Source organism: Tamandua tetradactyla, chromosome 10 (assembly GCF_023851605.1).
Source record: "Tamandua tetradactyla isolate mTamTet1 chromosome 10, mTamTet1.pri, whole genome shotgun sequence".
Taxonomy (NCBI): Eukaryota; Metazoa; Chordata; class Mammalia; order Pilosa; family Myrmecophagidae; genus Tamandua; species Tamandua tetradactyla.
This window is the reverse complement of record NC_135336.1, coordinates 90,342,044-90,361,024: the sequence shown is the minus strand read 5'-3', so window position 1 is coordinate 90,361,024 and position 18,981 is coordinate 90,342,044. Positions and strand designations below refer to the sequence as shown.

The 18,981-nt window shown below is 34.3% G+C and overlaps 1 long non-coding RNA gene across 1 annotated transcript in view; it reads right to left on the bottom strand.

Moving 5' to 3' along the window:
- LOC143648586 (uncharacterized) overlaps positions 1-2,560 on the bottom strand; it is a 39,123-nt gene extending 36,563 nt beyond the window's left edge. The window contains exons 1-2 of the long non-coding RNA XR_013158641.1: positions 2,437-2,560; positions 653-708 (exon numbers count right to left, since the gene is read on the bottom strand). This is a non-coding gene — a long non-coding RNA (uncharacterized LOC143648586). The remainder of the gene's footprint in view (positions 1-652; positions 709-2,436) is intronic.
- Between the last annotated feature and the right edge of the window lie 16,421 nt (positions 2,561-18,981).

Genomic DNA, 18,981 nt, shown 5'->3' with positions numbered 1-18,981 from the left:
TAGGAGTCCTGTTAGTGGTATGGAGCTCTTTTCTAGGTTAAGTATAAAGATTTGTTGTAGCTCTCATGAGCTAGAATGTAGTATGAACCATTCTAGTGCTATAATGAATCTGATATCTCCAATTTGGTTGTATAGGATTGCTTGCAGGACTGCTGTGTTGGCATCGGCTCGTCCGTCTCAACATCCAATTAGTAGAAATGATATAATGCCTACTCCTTCTCTGCCAATAAATAGCTGAAATAGGTTGTTGGAGGTTACTAGAATAATTGTTGTAATGAGGAATAATAGTAGATAATTGAAAAATTGGTGAATATATGGGTCTGAATGTATGTATCATATAGATAATTCTATAATTGATCATGTCATGAATAATGGTACTGGTACAAACACTAGGGAAAAATAGTCTATTTTAAAGTTCATTGGGGGTTTTATGGTTTGTACTATAATTTAGTGTCAGTTTGAAATAATAATTTCTTGGGTGAAAGAATAAATATGGTGGTTGGGATTATGCTAGTTATAAAAGCATATATAATGGATGTTTTTATGTAGTAGGGAATGTTATTTTGCTGTTGGTGATTAATACTGATGTTGTGATGGGGAGGTTTAGGGATATAATAGTGATTATGATGGATAAGACAAACAAATTTGTTACTTTTATTTGAAGTTGCACCAATTTTTTATTCTTAAGACCGATGGATTACTTCTATCCTATAAAAGTAAGAAAGCCATATTTTTACAAATGGTTACAGGAATTAGCAGTTCTTGCATTATCTTTCACCACAAAATTATTGTGGTGGCAAAAAGGATAGTTTCATAGATTTTCATTGATGCAAGTCTTTGCAGCATTGTCATGAAAATTTCCTAGGTATCATTCCCCTCATGATTCCTTTGATTGTATATCATCCTTTCCCATGGTTCCTGTCATTTCGTGACCCTAGCAGAGACTTTGAGAGGAAATGGGGCATTCTTCAACATTAGCTTCTATACTTCCAGTGGATATCAAGAGCTATTTTCGGTATTCAGTTCCTAGAATGCTTTCAGTTCTGATCAAACATACTGTTGGATACATCTAATAATACAGTTATAAACACTTATTTCTCAGGATGGGTATAACCACAATAATGTATAAACCAATAAATGCATTTTTTATGAGATAGATTATTAAATAGTAATTTTGGTAATTACATGTGATTTTATAAGAGAGGTAGAAATCACTAAAATATTAGCCATAGGAGGTTTGTCAGAGTATGTTATCTTACCCTGCACCTTAACCATATTTCTTTCAGAACAATTCTACATATCCCAGAAATTACATGAAGAACTTAAAATTTTATTACCTCACATGGTAGATTGCTTGCTAAATTCTGATAATTCTTCTCTCTCTCTCTCTCTTTTTGTTTCTATGAGCCTGGCAGTATAATTTTGAAGCTTTTCCCAACAAGGAGTGAAACTTTTTCCCATAACTTGAATGTGTGCTGGCCTTGTGGCTTGTTTTGGTCAAAGGAAGATGATGCAAGCATCAGTGCCTAGCACAGCCCTCAATAAATCTTGAGATTTTCTACTTCTTTTAGAACCATGCCCAGTTTGCATGAGTTCAGGCATGGCCTGGAAACCCAGAGGAAAAGCAACTTGGTGAAGAAGGGCTGACACTCCACAGCCTACAGCCAGCCAGACCCCAACCATGAGAGACAGCCCACTCTATGTCAGAAAGCTGCCTACCTGACCTACAGGTGATGGTAGATTTATGAAGACCATCAAGACCAGATGAACCACTTAACTGACCATAAGTCTCATGTGTAATAGTAAGTAGTAATTAGTTAGTGAGTTTTGAGATCATTAATTACACAGCAAGTGCTAAATGATACATTGAATATTTGGATTCTTTCAGGTTGATGTATTGGAAATCACATCCTTTTTGGTGAAGAATTGTGGAAATCCAGTGTCAAATCTGCACAATTTTTTCACCTATATCCATTCCTTTAACAAACGTGCTATGGGTGATGTTCTAAGAACTGTATTATGTGACAACTTAATTTTAATGCATTTGCTCATGTATCTGTCTCTTCATTCATAAAATTAAAATAATGACAATAATGCAAGAATCTAAGTGAAATTATGTAACCTCTTGGAAAATTGAAAAAAAAAGATGCTATTACTTTTTTTTCTATGACTTTGAAATATGCTTTCTTATAATCAGTGAGGAAATATTTCACGTGATACCTATTGAAGATATTTGCATATAAGAAATATAAATTTGTCACTATCAAATTATTACATGGACAAATCTTTTGGCAAGTAGAAATCATGTCAAATATAATTACATATCAAGCATTATAAATATTGTATGAAAATGCTTACAGTCATATTTCTGGAATATACTATAATTTTTGAAAGTCATACTATATACACATGGATTACAAAATCACTTCAACTCACTGTAATTCCATTATTGGAATTTCATTCTTCAAATTAAATTTTGGTGGTTCGCCCAGTAGGAAAGTTAGAATTAGGGAAAAATCAGATCTTTTAACTTTAAAGGTGATAGAAATTAAAGGTTTTAAGAACCATGATATAATTGAAGTTGCAGTACAAGTTTCCCTAGCCTATTTACATGCCTTTATCACTGAATAATTTCCTGGACAATAAGAGTGGCTAAGAAAACAAGGGTAATTCCAACAATAGGGTTCTGCTTGTTCAAATCTTAATTTTAAACTGAGGATAAAAGTGGAAGCATTTTCTTGGAACACAGTTCCAAATATGACAGTTCAACAATAGGTGCAATGAAAATGCTGAAAATAGAACAATCTAGAATATAGCAGTGAAAAATTGCAGTATTTTTGTGAGAATCCTATTATTTATGAAATTAAGTATGAAGCTGCATTCATACTATATGAGAATATGAGATTGACCGTAGAGGCTCATTAATTCCTAATCTTCCTTCAAAGAGTATTGTTTTCTCAAACTTTTATTAAATTTGGAAAGCAATAAAGCCAATGCTTGGATCTCACTCTCTCTTTCTCTCTCTCTGTCTCTGTCTCCCTCCTTTCTCTTTCAACATACACATACAAATATACACAAAATTGATTGAGAAAAAGTAATGCAAATTAAAACAAAGCCCGCACAAGTTAGTGAACATGAATTTTATCATTTAACCATGCAAATATTTTAGGGTATGTACAGATATTTCATGAAAATGTATAAAAAAAGAAAATATTTATCAATATTTATTTTTTGTGAGATATTCTAGACAATTTCGGTCAATTAAGATAAAACATCTCACATCTGGAAGCTTACTGTTCAGAGAGTCTGGTACATGATTTCCTGTCTGAAGGTATAATTAATGTGAAAAATCATGCAGATCAAATTTATGAATTGTAAAACAAAAAGTCCAATATAATGAACTGTTTAAAAGTTCTTCAGTAAAGCCCATAGAATCAATATCTTTCACAGCAAATGGACATCAGTAGCTGTATCTGTAGCTTCTCTGGCCAAAACAGCCAGAAGTATAGCTATATCCCAGGAAACCAAAACCATAGCACATTCCTCTCTAGTAATAGCTGAAGTAACTCATGGTGTCAGGAGTGGAAGTCTCAATTAAGAGCAGGAAATGAGACAGATGAAAATGTCTCCATGTTCACAAGACATTTTATGTACAACCAGTATTGGATGGGCAAACACAGACAATGTTGACCTCCTATTTCAGACTAATTTGTAACAGAGTTTCACATGAATCTCCTCTTTCATCATGTGAAGTGAGTTTCTCAGAGCCACACTTATTTATTTATGATGCCTGGGTTCTCACATTTAGTGTCTAACCTTTAGTAAGAAATTCTAACTTATTTTGAAAGTTCAGTTCACTTTATGTGAATTCTATATAAGAATATGAATATCTGCGATCAGTGTGCCATGGAATTCCATGAAAAAACCAGACCTTCTAGAAATTTTATCATGACTTGATTTGATGAATGCTATTTCCACCCGATAATCAAACAGGACCTGTGGTTAGGAGAGAAGAATTACTAATAGTTAGCCACGTGCCTGTAAATTTTATGAACTGTTGCCATTATTGCAAAGGATTTACTCCCTGGGACAATCTTTCTCACTGATTATTAGCATTGATTGACTAAAAACGAATTTATATCCTAATATCAAGACCCCTAACTCATTATGAATTTGATATAAATTCATGTATGTATGTGATCGTATTTTAGGAAGTTGAAAATTTATCCATGCAGTTTAGCACTTATTTTACATTCATTTCTAATAATGTAAGATGGTTTCATATATTCAGAGTCTTAGTCTGTTAATTTGTAGAAACTGATGCCATTTTATGTACTGATCTGTCAACAGTGTGATCAAACCCTGCTGGCTTTCATGTGGGTAATAGGAAGTCCTAGATCAATGGTGTTACTAGACTTGTTCCCTAACCTTCTATCTCCTTACCCTTCTAGGGTCCTATGATCTCCTTTGCTCTTTCGATTTCCCTGTGGCAGATTCTGTGAGATGTACCCACAGGCTAGCTGAATAGTAGCAGAAAGGATACTTCTACAAGAGGACGGATGTTTCTTATGCTTTGGAATCAACTGAGTGCATTGTTCTTGGTGCATATAGAGAAAAAATTCTGTCTCCTTTGATGGGCAAATAGACTCCACATTTTCCTATTTAAATAAACATTTAATTTTCATAATGGAGCTGCGTTTTACCGGCATTGGCTGGATCCAAGCTAGGAACCTAGAGATGACATTTTGTACGCTAAAGAGGACATAGTATTGTCCAATATATTATAGCCTCCTGCAGCAAAGGTATGTGCATAATTCCACTAATTAAATATGTTTCTTAGAATATTTGAAGGTATTAGGGAGTATTCCCCTCTGTGTACAAAAATATAATCTTACTCTATATTATTAGACAGGCTGTTAGGCAATTTTAACTGCCTATTCCAATTTTTTCCTCAAAATCATCAGAGCTTTCAGGAGAGTGTACTCATTCTCTGTGTCTTGCAGGGCACACAAATGTAAGTTGAAACACATGAAGTCAAGGCCCACAACTTTCCACTCCTACTGAATTCCTCTTTCTTTCTGAACTCACCCCTGGAAGGATATGATCAAGTGACACTTTTTCAAAATTGATTCATTTGGGTATTGAAAGTCTTGAGAAACATACATGTATAAACACGTGAATAGGAATCCTTTTTCACAGGCCCCTAAATTATAAGATATTAAGGTATCGAAAACTTTAGTAAAGATTTGCCAGTCCTATTAATTATTTTGTTTATTTTCCATTTATTCATTTTTAAATACACAAATGGTTATTACTGCTAGTCTTATTGCCTTAAACAAGAGTACTTTATTACCTCAAAATTTGGGAATCAAGAGGTCCAAAATCCAGATGTTTCCAGGCCATATATTTTCAGAAGTTTCTAGTGTTCTGTTGGTGGCTTTTCACAATCCACAATCCAATCTCTGTCTCCAAGATGTGGTAATGTTTTTCCACTTTCCTTCTCTTCTACTACCATGTTTGAACATCCTCTGTTTATAGAGACTAGTCATTTTGAGTTGTCTCCTTGATTTTGTTTTGTCTCATATTAGCTAATACCATCTTCAAAATTCTAAAATTCAGTTTTTCTGAATCTTTATTAAAGATTATATAATATCATCAAAGGTCCTTTTTACAAACTGATTCACCTCCGCCAGACCAGGAATTAGAACTTGAATATGCCTTTGTGGAGAACATAATTCTACTGATAGCAAGTATTATATAATTTCTTCAGATTTAAAAAAATTCAGCATATGACAATCTTATGTCTCTCATGTGTGGGGGTTTCAGTGCTCATGATTCATCAAAAGGAAGTGTCACTTAGAAATAACTTATTCTTAAGTCTTTGATTTTTTTAAGAGATCAAAATAATATGAGGAGGAATTAATACAGTATGCACACATGAAAGGTCATATTTAAATAGTATGATAAATACATAGACGGCCAAATGGTAGAAATAAAAAGAATGGATTTTTTGGCATGTAGAAATTGGACAAAGGAAAATAGCAGCAGTCACATACCGTGTATGAGACCGTGTGCCATAACATACTTTAGTCCTCTTTCTGAAAAACTGATTGTCATGACTGGTCTTAAGCCACTTTAGCTTTTGGGATAGTAACTGTATACAAGATCCCTTCTTTCAATCATACGCATGTAAAAATATAAAAGAACGAAAAATAAATAAGGAAGCGAATCATATTTGAAAAGAGTTTAAATTTATTGAAATAATTGTTTCCATATCAAAGTAAGTTTTAGCTGCATTTTTAAAAATATTCTTTTTAATCTTTCACATGCAACCAAAGTGTGATGATATTGTAGTTCTTTCTTGATATTCTAGGGTTATATTGTTGTTATCTTGCAGACACTGGATGGCATCAACAAAACCAACAGCAGGTGCTTGTGGGTGGTCAAATCCAGTAGACGCTGGGGTCGATTGTATTTTTCAGTAGAATCCACATGTCGAGTATCTTCCACAGCAAGATGGGCGGTAGCAGCCGTATCCATAACCTCCATAGCCACGATAGCCACAGCCATAGCCACAGCCAAGGCCTCTGTAGCCCCAGCCCAGGCCACCATAGCCACAGCCCAGGCCTCCGTAGCCCCAGCCCAGGCCACCATAGCCACAGCCCAGGCCTCCGTAGCCCCAGCCCAGGCCACCATAGCCACAGCCCAGGCCACCACAGTAGTTGCCGTAATAGACCATGGTGTCAGGAATTGATGGTTCAAGTGTAGGAGAGGAAGAGATTGTCTTGAATTTAATATCACCAGCTTCACACGACCTTTTATACTTCCTCCGTGGTAGGTGTGGCAAACCACAGCATATGTTGCCCTCATAACAAATTATTCTTGCATTAATCACGAATACCACCACCAACAAAACTGTTTTAATATCTTTTCATTGGGCATGATGAAGCCTTCATAACCAAGATTACTGTGTGCTGTTGTGTCAACATTTTTTCAAACAAACCAGCTGCCTCGACTGACACATTCTTGACTTGATTTTAAAACTCTTGCTCATGGAAAACTTAAATTTAAATTCCATGATGCGAGTCTATGATTATGGAACTCAGGCAACTCACAGATGATTCAAATTTTTTGTTTTGTTTGTTTACTAAAATCACAAGTTCATGGACCCATTGTAGACTAGGGGCTTTGGATTCTCAAAATTGTTTTGAGATACAGCTACAATTATTAGCATCCTATTCATAAATGAGGCAACTGAAGACAAAGAGTTGAAGTAATAGACAATGTCAGATATATAAAAGGGTCAAGTTAAAATTTGGACATGAATATTTGATTAGAAAAGTTTTACTGTTATATTTTATCTTCGAGTGGCTACCTAGGAAGTCATTTAACTAGAACATATGCTTAGAGGGGTATCTGACTTAGTCATTCATTTCAGTTTAATTGCCATATATAATTTTTTTACCATTGAAAATGTTTCTACTAATCCAAGTAATTTTGACAAGGATTCCTTGTTTGTTGGTTAAAATCTCTAAATACCATGAAAATGTATCTTGACCAGAATTGTTATTTTTTTAAATTAATACATGCCTATTCTAAACTTCTAGGCAGAACTCAAATGTTATGATTATCTTTTTAAAAAATATTTCTATTGAGAAACCTTTACACCGATATGGTCCATATATGGTATACAATCAATGGCTCATAATATCATCACATAGTTGTTTATTCATCACAAGAGGGAATGCGGTTTTGAGTTAGCGTTTTGCCACTCTGAAAGTCAGCATTAATCCATACAAAAACTGTTAAACAAGCTGAAAATGAGATCAGAATTCAATCAGCTATATGAATGAAACTCACTTGGTTAGGAATACAGTAAATCAGAATATAGGGTAATAGATGATACTGATTGTAGTTTAAAATCTCTGTGAAACCAAAGAAAGAGATGTTTAGTTGGTACAAAATTTATATTTTTCTGTAGCGCATTATCTAATTTAACCTGTATGCTCAATTTATTTAAACAATGTAATTACATGGAACCTATAACAGGGGATGAGATCTTATTCTGTGCAGGTTAATGTAATAACCCAGTATAGCCCAAAGTATTTTGAGCAGAGAATTAAAAAAGTATTTGCAAAAGTCCTTTGAGGGACTGGGGGGAAAATATGGAAATTAAACTTCCCCATCTTCGGAATTCCTGATAGTCTCACAAGCATTAGGGACTCCCAATTTAATAAGGCAAATCCTTCGTCTTGGTGCCGGCCCTATGGATCTTTTTCTTGCAGAAGTTAAGTTAAGCCCACATATAATTATGCCTAAGAGTCACTCGCAGAAAATCTCTTTTGTTGCTCAGATGTGTCCTCTCTCTCTCAGTCAACTCTGCAAATAAACCCACTACCCACCCCTCTATGTGGGAAATGACTCACAAGGGTGTAGGTCTCCTGCAACATGATTGTATAGTTTGGATAGATTATCTGATATTTGAATATGTTTCAATAAAACTGCATTAGAAAATCCTCCCAACAGGGAAAAGCCCAGGATCAAGATGGTTTCACAGCTGAATTTTACTAATCATTCTAAGAATAATTTATAAGAATCCTGATCAATTTCTTTCCAAAAATTGAAGAGAAGGAATCGTTCACTAACTCACTTTATGAGGCTATCATCCTGATATCAAAGGCAGATAGAAACAGCACAAGAAAAGAAAATTGCAGACTAATATCTCTCATGACTATAGATGCAAACATCCTCAACAACATACTTGAAATAGAATCCAACAGCACATTAAAAAAAAAATTATGCACCGTGATCAAGTGGGTTAAATCTCAGGTGTGCAGGGGTGGTTCAACATGAGAAAATCAATTATTGCAGTATACCACAAAAAAAAAAAGGTGTGGGTGGGATGCATGATCAGTCCCATTGCTGAAAAAAGGCATTGGACAAAATCCAGCATCCTTTCTTGATAAAAACACTTAGAAAAAATAGAAATAGAAAGAAAGTTACAATACATTATAAAAGGAATATATGAAAAAACCACAGATGATATACTCAATGGTAAAATACTGGAAGTTTTCCCTCTAAGATCTGGAACAAGCCGAGAATGCCCAGGTATTCACCATTTTACTAAAAGGTCTAGCCAGAGCAGGTAGGCCAAATAAATAAATAAATAAATAAATAAATAAAGACACTGAAATTGGAAGGGAACAAGTAAAACTTTTGCTAATTGTGGGTGATGTGATCCTATATAGAGAAATTCCCCAAAACTAAAACAAGTCTACTATAACTACTAAATGAATTCAGTGAAGTGTTGGGGTACAAGATCAACATGCAAAAATCAGCAATGTTTATATACACTAGTAATGAGAAAATTGAGGAAGAAGTCAAGAAAAATTCTATTCACAAAAGAAACTAAAAAAATCAAATATCTAGGAATAAGTTTAATGACGATGTAAAGGACTTATATGCAGAAAACTACAAAACTTTTCTAAAAGAAATCAAAGAAGAACTAAATAAATGGAAGGATATTCCATGTTCATGAATTGGGAGAGTAAATATCATTAAGATATCAATTACCCTAAATGACTTACAGATTCAATGAAATACAAATCATAGTTCCAAAAACCTTATTTTCATAAATGGAGAATCCAATTATCAAATTTTTTGGATGGTAAGGGGTCTCAAATAGCCAAAACAATCTTGGAAAAGAAGAACGTTCTTGGAGAACACATACTTCCTGTCATTAAAGATTATTACAGAGCTACAGTGGTCAAAATGGCATGGTACTGACATGAGGATAGATATGTTGACCAATGGAACAAATGGAGAGTTCAGAAATTGACTCCCACATCTAAGGCCAACCTTTTTTTAGCAAGACGGCCAAGTCCAATTAGTTGAGAAGGAATAGTTTCTGCAACAAATTAGTGCTGTGAGAATTAGATATCGATACACACAAAAAATAGCTCAAAATGAATGAAAGACCTATTTTATAAGAACCATGACCATGAAACTCCTAGAATAAAATGTGAGGAAGCCTTTTCAGGTTCTTGTTGTAGGCAATGTTTTCTTAGACCTTATATCTAAGGCACTAGTAATGAAAGAAAAAATAGATAAATGGGACCTTCTCAAATTTAAAAACTTTTGTGCTTTAAAATACATTATCACAAAGTGAAAGGGCAATCTACTCAATGGGAAAAATATTTGGGTACTACATATATACAATAGGGGTTTAATATCCAGAATATTAAAGAAATGCTGTAATTCAACACTAAAAAGATGAACAACTCTATCATAAAATGGGCAAAATTCTTGAACAGACATATCTCCATGAAGGATACACAAATGGCTAAAAACACATGAAAATATGCCCAATGTCACCAGCTATTTTGGAAATGCATATCAAAATCACCACAATGAGATGTCTTTTCACACTCTCTAGAAGGGCTACTATCAATAAAACAGCAAACTACAAGTGTTGAAGAGGATGTGGAGAAATCAGAACACTCATTCTTTGCTAGTGGGTATGTAAAATGGTGCTGTCACTGAAGTAGACAGTTTGGCAGTTCCTCAGGGAGCTAAGTACTAAATGACCATATGACTCAGCATTCTGTTACCAGGTAAAGACCAAGAAGAATGGGAAGTAGGGACTCGGGCATATATGTGCACACCAAAGTTCAAGCAGCATTATTCACATTTGCCAAAAGATGGACCTAACGCAAGTGTCCATCAACTGATGGACAAAATGTATACATCCAGTGGAGTGTTAATTAACCATGTAAAAGAATGAAGTCCTAATGCATGCAGCAACATGGGTGTACTGAGGACGTTTTTCTGAGTGAAGTATGACAGGCATAAAGGGTACAGATATTGTATGATCTCACTGATATGAACTAATTATAATAAGTAAGATTATAAGGATGGAATCTAGCATAGTTTACCAGGGGTAGCTTGGGAGTAGAGACTGTGAAGTTGATGCTTAATTTGTACAGAATTTCTATTTAGGTTGATTGTAAAGGTTTGGAATTGGGTGGTGTCATGGTAGCACATTATTGTAAGTGTAGTTAACAGCACTGATTTATATATGTCAGTGTGGTTAAAAGGGGAAACTTCAAGGCATTCTCTTACTAGAATAGAAAGCAAGAGGTAAAACATAGGGCTGTATAACTGAATGAACCCTATTATAGATGATGGACTATAAGTAATAGTACAAGTATAAGAATGCTGTTTTATGAATTATAACAAATTATGACTGTAATAAAAGGTGTTAATGATAGCCTGGTATAGGGAAAATTGCACTTAATGTAAACTATGGACTACATTTAATAGTACTATTTTAATAATCTTTATCAATTGTTACAGAGGTACCACACTAATGCAACCTGCCAGCATACAGGGGTATATGGATACACTTTATTTTTTCCTTGTTTTTTTTTATAAAACTATAACATCTTTAATTTTTTTAATTTAAAAATAGGACATATTCATGAATTTGAGGTAGTCCATGTAAAGTATTTTTCTCTGTGCTTAGAACATAAACTCTCTCCATAACGCTGGCTGCTAGTGTTAAAAAAAACAACATGTAAGGTGTTGGTGGTGAGATGGTGTACGGGAATCTTGTATTTCATGTGCTATTGTTCTGTAAACCCACTTTTTTATTAAATTTTTTTAAAAATCAGTATATAAAGTGGTATCAGATCCCCTCTTGCATGCTCAATAGTCTAAATAAAACAATTCTAGCATAGGTGTGGAAATTGTTCAAATGCATATCTTGACTGGATGCAAGAAGCCTCCTATGGCCGCCCAGCTGTCCTAGAGGTTCTGTACGGTGGTGTCCTCCCATTGTCCCAGTCCAAGTAGGATTAATAATGAGTGCCAGGAGGGGCGCAGGCCCTTCTTTCTATTTCCCTGAGGGAGTCTGATGCAATTTATGAGACAGAAAGACCTCACTAATGTGAACTCACGAATCTTCCTAGAAACTATGCCTCATGAGATATTCCAGATGGAAAAGTTTGATAGTTTAGATTCTTTTTATAGGCATAACTCATATGAGGTGTTGGTAGCAAGGAGATCTTGGAAAGAATGAGAAATAATGCTATTCTCGGGCACTGTAATTACAACATTTAGTTCCCACTGACTTCTAATCTGAATAGGCCTAGAACTAAACATATTTGCCATCATCCCAACTGCACTAATAAAAGCAAGCCCACAGTCAACCAAAGCGGCCACAAAATATTTTCTAATACAAACTGCATCCATGCTCCTTATACTAGCAGTGCTAGTTAACCTAATTAACTCAGGCCAGTGAGCCATCATAAAATCACACAACCAACTAGCACTATCAATTATTACTATTTCTCTAGCAATAAAACTAGGACTATCACCATTTCACGTCTGACTTCCAAAAATATGCTAAAGTGTACCACTCACTCCAGGAATAATTCTACTTACATGACAAAAATTAGCACCAATCTCTATTCTCTATCAAATCTCACCGTTCATTAACACAACACTAATCTTACCATAACTATCCTTTCAATTATAGTAGGAGATTGAAGTGGCCTCAACCAAACACAACTATGCAAGATCATAGCTTATTCATCAATCGCACATATAGGATGAATAACAAAAAATTATTGTCTTCAACCCAACCTTGACTATATAAAATCTCATTTTCTAAAAACTCCAGCTACTACTATTGTGCTTGAGTGAAGGAGGGCTGATGCTGGGGTTGGTCCCTTTATTGCAGTTGAGAGTCAGGGGTGTAGACCAAACTGAGCTGATTTCCCCCTGGCTGCTCATAGGAGTCCTGTTAGTGGTATGGAGCTCTTTTCTAGGTTAAGTATAAAGATTTGTTGTAGCTCTCATGAGCTAGAATGTAGTATGAACCATTCTAGTGCTATAATGAATCTGATATCTCCAATTTGGTTGTATAGGATTGCTTGCAGGACTGCTGTGTTGGCATCGGCTCGTCCATATCAACATCCAATTAGTAGAAATGATATAATGCCTACTCCTTCTCTGCCAATAAATAGCTGAAATAGGTTGTTGGAGGTTACTAGAATAATTGTTGTAATGAGTAATAACAGTAAATAATTGAAAAATTGGTGAATATATGGGTCTGAATGTATGTATCATATAGATAATTCTATAATTGATCATGTCATGAATAATGGTACTGGTACAAACACTAGGGAAAAATAGTCTATTTTAAAGTTCATTGGGGGTTTTATGGTTTGTACTATAATTTAGTGTCAGTTTGAAATAATAATTTCTTGGGTGAAAGAATAAATATGGTGGTTGGGATTATGCTAGTTATAAAAGCATATATAATGGATGTTTTTATGTAGTAGGGAATGTTATTTTGCTGTTGGTGATTAATACTGATGTTGTGATGGGGAGGTTTAGGGATATAATAGTGATTATGATGGATAAGACAAACAAATTTGTTACTTTTATTTGAAGTTGCACCAATTTTTTATTCTTAAGACCGATGGATTACTTCTATCCTATAAAAGTAAGAAAGCCATATTTTTACAAATGGTTACAGGAATTAGCAGTTCTTGCATTATCTTTCACCACAAAATTATTGTGGTGGCAAAAAGGATAGTTTCATAGATTTTCATTGATGCAAGTCTTTGCAGCATTGTCATGAAAATTTCCTAGGTATCATTCCCCTCATGATTCCTTTGATTGTATATCATCCTTTCCCATGGTTCCTGTCATTTCGTGACCCTAGCAGAGACTTTGAGAGGAAATGGGGCATTCTTCAACATTAGCTTCTATACTTCCAGTGGATATCAAGAGCTATTTTCGGTATTCAGTTCCTAGAATTCTTTCAGTTCTGATCAAACATACTGTTGGATACATCTAATAATACAGTTATAAACACTTATTTCTCAGGATGGGTATAACCACAATAATGTATAAACCAATAAATGTATTTTGTTATGAGATAGGTTATTAAATAGTAATTTTGGTAATTACATGTGATTTTATAAGAAAGATAGAAATCACTAAAATATTAGCCATAGGAGGTTTGTCAGAGTATGTTATCTTACCCTGCTCCTTAACCATATTTCTTTCAGAACAATTCTACATATCCCAGAAATTACATGAAGAGCTTAAAATTTTATTACCTCACATGGTAGATTGCTTGCTAAATTCTGATAATTCTTCTCTCTCTCTCTCTTTTTTTGTTTCTATGAGCCCGGCAGTATAATTTTGAAGCTTTTCCCAACAAGGAGTGGAACTTTTTCCCATAACTTGAATGTGTGCTGGCCTTGTGGCTTCTTTTGGTCAAGGAAGATAATGCAATTGTCAGTGCCTCGTATAGGCCTCAATAAATGAGATTTTCTACTTCTTTTAGAACCATGCCCAGTTTGCATGAGTTCAGGCATGGCCTGGAAACCTAGAGGAAAAGCAACTTGGTGAAGGAGGGCTGACACTCCACAGCCTACAGCCAGCCAAACCCAACCATGAGAGACAGCCCACTCTATGTCAGAAAGCTGCCTACCTGACCTACAGGTGATGGTAGATTTATGAAGACCATCAAGACCAGATGGACCACTTAACTGACCATAAGTCTCATATGTAATAGTAAGTAGTAATTAGTTAGTGAGTTTTGAGATCATTAATTACACAGCAAGTGCTAAATGATACATTGAATATTTGGATTCTTTCAGGTTGATGTATTGGAAATCACATCCTTTTTGGTGAAAAATTGTGGAAATCCAGAGTCAATACTGCACAATTTTTTCACCTATATCCATTCCTTTAACAAGCATGCTGTGGGTGATGTTCTAAGAACTGTATTATGTGGCAACTTAATTTTAATGCATTTGCTCATGTCTGTCTCTTCATTCATAAAATTAAAATAATGACAATAATGCAAGAATCTTAGTGAAATTATGTAACCTCTTGGAAAATTGAAAAAAAATGATGCTATTACTTTTTTTTCTATGACTTTGAAATATGCTTTCTTATAATCAGTGAGGAAATATTTCACGTGATACCTATTGAAGATATTTGCATATAAGAAATATAAATTTGTCACTACCAAATTATTACATGGACAAATCTTTTGGCAAGTAGAAATCATGTCAAATCTAATTACATATCAAGCATTATGAATATTGTATGAAAATGCTTACAGTCATATTTCTGGAATATATTATAATTTTTGAAAGTCATACCATATACACATGGATTACACAATCACTTCAACTCACTGAAATTCCATTATTGGAATTTCATTCTTCAAATTAAATTTTGGTGGTTCGCCCTGTAGGAAAGTTAGAATTAGGGAAAAATCAGATCTTTTAACTTTAAAGGTGATAGAAATTAAATATTTTAAGAACCATGATATAATTGAGGTTGCAGTACAAGTTTTCCTAGCCTATTTGCATGCCTTTTTCACTGAATAATTTTCTGGACAATAAGACTGGTTAAAAAACAAGGGTGAGTCCAACAACAGGGTTCTTAATTTTAAAGTGAGAGTGTAGAGTGGAAGCATTTTCTTGGAACCACAGTTCTAAATATGATAGTTCAACAATAGGTGCAATGAAAATGCTGAAAATAGAACAATCTAGAATAAAGCAGTGAAAAATTGCAGTATCTTTGTGAGAATCCTATTATTTATAAAATTAAAGTATGAAGCTGCATTTATACTATATGCAAATATGAGAATTGGCTGTAGAGGCTCATTAATTCCTAATCTTCCTTCAAAGAGTATTGTTTTCTCAGACTTTCATTAAATTAGGAAAGCAGTAAAGCCGATCTTGGATCTCACTCTCTCTTTCTCTCTCTGTATCCCTGTCTCCATCCTTTCTCTTTCACACATACATATACAAATATACACAAAATTGATTGAGAAAAAGTAATGCAAATTAAAATAAAGCCCACACAACTTAGTGAACATGAATTTATCATTTACCCATGCAAATATTTTAGACTATGTACAGATATGTCATGGTAATATATACAAAAAATATTTATCAATGTTTATTTTTGTGAGATATTCTAGACAATTCTAGTCAATTAAGAAAAACATTTCACATCTGGAAGCTTACTGTTCAGAGAGTCTGGTACATGATTTCCTGTCTGAAGGTATAATTAATGTGAAAAATCATGCAGATCAAATTTATGAATTGTAAAACAAAAAGTCCAATATAATGAATTTTTTAAAAGTTCTTCAGTAAAGTCCATAGAATCAATATCTTCCACAGCAAATGGACATCAGTAGCTGTATCTGTACTTCTCTGGCCCCAACAGCTAGAAGTATATCTATATCCCAGGAAACCAAAACCATAGCACATTCCTCTCTAGTAATTGCTGAAGTAACTCATGCTGTCATGAGTGGAAGTCTCAATTAAGAGCAGGAAATGAGACAGATGAAAATGTCTCCATGTTCACAAGACATTTTATGTACAACCAGTATTGGATGGGCAAACACAGACAATGTTGACCTCCTATTTCAGACTAATTTGTAACAGAGTTTCACATGAATCTCCTCTTTCATCATGTGAAGTGAGTTTCTCAGAGCCACACTTATTTATTTATGATGCTTGAGTTCTCATGTTTAGTCTCTAAACTTTAGTAAGAAATTCTAACTTATTTTGAAAGTTCCGTTCACTTTATGTGAATTCTATATAAGAATATGAATATCTTCTATCAGTGTGCCGTTGAATTCCATGAAAAAACCAGACCTTCTAGAAATTTTATCATGACTTGACTTGATGAACGCTATTTCCACCCCATAATCAAACAAGACCTGTGATTAGGAGAGTAGAATTACTAATAGTTAGCCACGTGCCTGTAAATTTTATGAACTGTTGCCATTATTGCAAAGGATTTACTCCCTGGGACAATCTTTCTCACTGATTATTAGCATCGATTAACTAAAAACACATTTATATCCTAATATAAAGACCCCTAATCATTATGAATTTGATGTAAATTCATGTATGTATGTGATCATATTTTAGGGAGTTGAAAATTTATCCATGCAGTTTAGCACTTATTTTACATTCATTTCTATTAATGTAAGATGGTTTCATATATTCAGAGTCTTGGTCTATTTATCTGTGGAAACTGAGGCCATTTTATATACTGATCTGTCAACAGTGTGATCAAACCCTGGTGGCTTTCATATGGGTAATAGGAAGTCTTAGATCAATGGTCTTAGTAGACTTATTCTCTACCCTTCTACCTCCTTATCCTGCAAGGGTCCTATGGTCTCCTTTACTCTTTCAATTTCCCAGTGCCAGCTTCTGAGAGATGTACCCACAGGCTATCTGAATAGTAGCAGAAAGGACTCCTCTACAACAGGACAGATGTTTCTTATGCTTTGGAATCAACTGAGTGCATTGTTCTTGGTGCATATAGAGAAAAAAATTCTGTTTCCTTTGATGGGCAAATAGACTCCACATTTTCCTATTTAAATAAACATTTAATTTTCATAATGGAGCTGCTTTTAATCAACATTGGCTGGATTCAAGCTAGGAACCTAGAGATGATATTTTGTACCCTAAAGAGGACATAGTATTGTCCAATATATTATAGCCTCCTGCAGCAAAGGTATGTGCATAATTCCACTAATTACATGTTTCTTATAATATTTGAAGGTATTAGGGAGTATTCCCCTCTGTGTACAAAAATATAATCTTACTCTATGTTATTAGACAGGGTGTTAGGCAATTTTAACTGCCTATTCCAATTTTTTTCCTTAAAATCCTCAGAACTTTCAGGACAGTGTACTCATTCTCCATGTCTTGCAGGGCACACAAATGTACGTTGAAACACGTGGAGTCAAGGCCCACTACTTTCCACTCCTACTGAATTCCTCTTTCCTTCTGAACTCACCCCTGGAAGGATATGATCAAGTGACACTTTTTCAAAATTGATTCATTTGGGTATTGAAAGTCTTGAGAGAGATACATGTGTAAACACGTGAATAGGAATCCTTTTTCACAAGCCCCTAAATTATTAGATATTAAGGTATCGAAAACTTTATTAAAGATTTGCCAGTCCTATTAATTATTTGTTTATTTTCCATTTATTCATTTTTAAATACACAAATGGTTATTACTGCTAGTCTTATTGCCTTAAACAAGAGTACTTTATTACCTCAAAATTTGGGAATCAAGAAGTCCAAAATCCAGATGTTTCCAGGCCATATATTTTCAGAAGTTTCTAGTGTTCTGTTGGTGGCTTTTCACAATCCACAATCCAATCTCTGTCTCCAAGATGTGGTAATGTTTTTCCACTTTCCTTCTGTTCTACTACCATGTCTGAACATCCTCTGTTTATAGAGACTAGTCATTTTGAGTTAATCACCTTGATTTAGTTTTGTCTCATATTAGCTGATACATTCTCAAAATTCTAAAATTCAGTTTTTCTGAATCTTTATTAAAGATCATATAATATCATCAAAGGTCCTTTTTACAAACTGATTCACCTCCACCACACCAGGAATTAGAACTTGAATATGCCTTTGTGGGGAACATAATTCTACTGATAGCAAGTATTATATAATTTCTTCAGATTTTAAAAAATTTAGCATATGACAATCTTATGTCTCTCATGTGTGGGGGTTTCAGTGCTCATGATTCATCAAAAGGAAGTGTCACTTAGAAATAACTTATTCTTAAGTCTTTGATTTTTTTAAGAAATCAAAATAATATGAGGAGGAATTAATACAGTATGCACACATGAAAGGTCATATTTAAATAGTATGATAAATACATAGACGGCCAAATGGTAGAAATAAAAAGAATGGATTTTTTGGCATGTAGAAATTGGACAAAGGAAAATAGCAGCAGTCACATACCGTGTATGAGACCGTGTGCCATAACATACTTTAGTCCTTTTTCTGAAAAACTGATTGTCATGACTGGTCTTAAGCCACTTTAGCTTTTGGGATAGTAGCTGTATACAAGATCCCTTCTTTCAATCATACACATGTAAAAATATAAAAGAACGAAAAAT